Source organism: Neomonachus schauinslandi, chromosome 15 (assembly GCF_002201575.2).
Source record: "Neomonachus schauinslandi chromosome 15, ASM220157v2, whole genome shotgun sequence".
Lineage (NCBI taxonomy): Eukaryota > Metazoa > Chordata > Mammalia > Carnivora > Phocidae > Neomonachus > Neomonachus schauinslandi.
In genome coordinates this window covers 24,314,600-24,318,463 of record NC_058417.1, presented here as the reverse complement: position 1 = coordinate 24,318,463, position 3,864 = coordinate 24,314,600, and positions in this window count along the sequence as shown.

Below are 3,864 nucleotides of genomic sequence, written 5' to 3'. Positions count from 1 at the left end.
AAGTTCTTGTGATTAGTACATCCCAGTGAGCATGCCACCAGCAGTGGGCGAGGGGCCCTCACCGTGTGTCACCCATAGCCCCTGAGATCACTTACACCTAATGATCTATTTGCACGTTTCCTGTCTCTGTCTTTGGATGGGCCTTGGTGCCCTGGGCTGCCCCTATCCCCCCTCGGGCCCCTCTGCCTGCTCTGGGCTCACAGAGGGGGCGGGGGGGGGGCCATGGTGCCACCTTGGGTGTGTACGGAGAGGAGGTCATTGCTCTGTTCACCTCCCCGCATCGCGTTCCCCAACCCTGTCCTCAGGCGCCCCAGTAGTGGGTTTCTTCTGGTTCATGATGGTCATATGTAGATGCTTAGGCTGCCAATCATTCAGTTTGGTGGGAGGGCTCCTTCCCTGGCCTTCAGGAACACCCTCTCCTGGTTGTCCCTCAGTTTCCCTCATTCTGCCAGGCCTGCTGGGGGTGTTTGGATTCGCGGTTGTGATTTGGCACAGCTGTGGCTCAACTCCCACAATGAGAAGCTGAAGCCGAGCTCCGGGCTCACCGGAGGAGGGCCCAGCAGGTGTGCGAGGCACCTGCACTTCCTCCCGGCCCCCCCCCACAGCCGTGGGGGCCGACTGGCAGTCTCCTTTCCTCATGGGTGTCGTGCGTGTGCTCGCCGTGGCTGGCAGGCCTGCCAAAGGGGGGCGTGTTGGTTCTCAGGGCGGAAAAGCCCTCCTCCTGTCCTCCCAAGGAGGATTCTGTTGTTGACGACCTGGAGTGGTTGTTATTTACCATGACAGGCAAATCTGTTTGGATTTGACAGAGGGGACAAAATCTGCTCCTCGATGACGGAGATGGAGAGTGAGGTACAAGGAGGAGGGTGTCGCAGGGAGCTGAATACCACAGGCTGGCCCTTGGGCTTTCTCTGGGGCTTTGGTGACTGGCCCATGCCCTCTCTTGCCCCTCTGTCTTCCCATCTGCCTCATGGGTTTGCTAATACCCACTTTGACTCTTGAAGTCACTATGTCACCCAGAGGGACACTTGTCCCCTTGTGCTGTGCCAAACGGACAGAGGAAACTCAGGTCCTGGTGGGCGAGGAGACTTACCAAAGGCCCCCATAAGTGTCAGAGGCAGGACTTGAACTCAGGCCTTCTCTGTCCCAGTCCACACTGCCCCACGTGGGACAGATCACGTCATAAACCCTCTGACTTTTTTCTCATCTGTAGAACAGGGCCGCTGCTGTCTGCCTCCCCAGAGATGGGGGTGAGCAGGAACATCATGGTTTCACCGAGGGCATCGCCTTCCACATTCCAACCTCCCCGCCCCCCCCCATCCCACCCTGGTTGGCCCTTTTGCAGACAGGGCGGGCCCTGCTCCCTGGCGGTGTGACCGAAGCCTGAGCCCCAGGCCCCCGCCCTGTCCTCACACTTGGCATCGCCCATCAGCTGGCAGGGCTGAGCTTCGTCCTCAGAGTCGGCAAAGCGGATGTTGCCGAGGTGCAGCAGTCCGGCCAGGACCTGAGTGGGCAAGGGGACATGGTGTGAGCTCTTTCTCCAGGGCTGGAGCCTCGCCCGGGAAGGGCCCGTCTCCTGCTCACAGAGTCCCGGTACCAGGATCATTAAGACAAGCTCCTAACTGATGCCCCCTGGCTACGAGACCCTGCCAGGCACAGTGCAAGCAGCTCGTATGCATCACGGACTAGAATCCTCTCTCAGTCTGGGAGGCGTGTGCTGTGACAGCGCCCCCCCGCGCCGATGGGGCGGGTAGCAGTTAAATCACGGCGCAGACCCCACAGTCACAGAAGGAAAAACTCGGATTTGAACCTAGGGCAGCCTGACTTCAGATGCCTCTCAGACGCTCTTGGTGGGGCTTTGGTGCTCAGGAAAGCATGGCCTGCCTGGTCAGCTCAAGACAAACCCAGCACCATGCCAGGGCCAGCAACGTAACAGGAGCACAATATTTACCAATGAGCAAGCCCCATTTTTTTCCCCCTCTATGCCTCAGTTTCCCCAGAGATGGTGTTTCGAACTGGGGAAAACCTGGCTGCGTGTGTTACTGCTGGAGGAGCTTCAGATGGCCATGGCCAAGGTGAGACCACTGACATTAGGCGAGAGACACCTGCGCTGATCTTGGGTTTGCGCGGCCAGGCTGAACGAGGGACCATACTGGTCTGTCCTATTCATGCTTTACAGGTGGAGCAAAAGACCCAGAGAGAGTAGATGACTTGCCCCAAGCCGCACTGTGAGGCGGGGGTGGGGAGGGGGAGGACCAGAGATGGTGTTCTAGGACCTGAACTGTTCGAGAACAACTTCTTTCCACGCCACGGAATCTCGACCTCCCAACGACCCAGGAGGCAACCGGAGAGCAAGGTTCTCCAACTTGGCAGGGGTCCCTCCTTTGGGCCCAGGACCTCCCACTCATCGAGTGCACGACGCTCTGCTTCTAGGTCTCGAAGACCAAGCAGGACAATCGATTGGTTTTCCCCTCCGGGCCTTGCTGAGCGCGGATTGGCTCCGGTTTGGAAACGCGGAAAAGACGGGGCGAGGGGAGAGGAGGTGGAGGGGGGTCCGGAGGACGCCGGGAGTCGCGCGGCCCCCGCACCGCCGTCTGCAGAAGGTACTCGAAGCCCAAGTGCGGGATCCTGTCGCAGGGGCCGGGGGTCCCCTCCTTCCCCAGTGCCGTTGGTTCTAAGTCTGGTCAAGTCAGCCCTTTACGTCGCCCCCTGGCCCTGCCCAGAGGCCCTGTGGTCTCTTGTTCGGTGGTCTCCGTAGCGAAAGCTCATTAGTCGTACCCGCTCCTGCAGCCCCCGTTTTGTAGGAGTGTTTTTCAAAGGAAATCACAGCAAGCGGTCTTCTGTGCCCAAAGCAGAGTTGGGGGGCGTCTAGGTTCCTGAACACCTGTCTACACTCCAGAACTCTGGGGGTTTGCCTCCAAGCATATTCCTCTTCTTTCGCGGTTGCCCATGATATACAAGCATGGCGGCCTTGGAACATCCACTTACCACCCGCCCCCCCCACCCCCCGCACCTTTCTTCTGCTGGGAAGGGAGATACATTAGAGTAGTAAGATTTGAAAAAACAAATCGCAACACCAAAAAACCATGTTACGTAATGCAGTGCCATTTGACAGAACAAGCTGTCAACAAAAATAGGACTAGTTAATTCTCTGGAAGCGAAATTAATTACAAATTCACAGGAGATGCCAGAACACTTCGCTGGGAGGTTTTAAGAAGTAATGGGACTCTGGAAAATTCCTAGTTGTATGGATACAAAAAAACCAAAGCTAAAGCCCCGAAGTGCAGGCTTCTGCCAGAGTTAGGGGGGCGCTTGTCCTAACTTCCATCCCACTCCCCCTGGGGCTGCCTGGCCTCTACAGGGGCTGAGTGGGGCCGGGAGCTCTGGTGGGGCGTTCTCTCCTGTGGTAGACTCATATCATGGGTAAATTCAACGGAGGATTAACAAGCAAAAAATAAAAGAGAAAGTAATTTCAAAGGTACAGGCAGTTCATTCTCTTCCACTCCAGAACTGAGCCTGAGACCAGAGGAGAGGGGGTTGGGCCCCCAGCCAGTCTCAGCTCCTGCTACCTCTTTTTTTTTTTTTAAAGATTTTATTTATTTATTCATGAGAGACACACAGAGAGAGAGGCAGGGCAGAGGGAGAAGCAGGCTCCCCAAGCAGCAGGGAGCCTGATGTGGGACTCGATCCCAGGTCCCTGGGATCATGACCTGAGCCAAAGGCAGATGCCCAACCATCTGAGCCACCCAGGAGCCCGCTCCTGCTACCTCTTAAGGTGCAGGCATTTCTCCAGGCTTAAGGGCAGTTGGAGGTGTTATTTATCTATCTATCTATCTATCTATCTATCTATCTATCTATCTATCTATC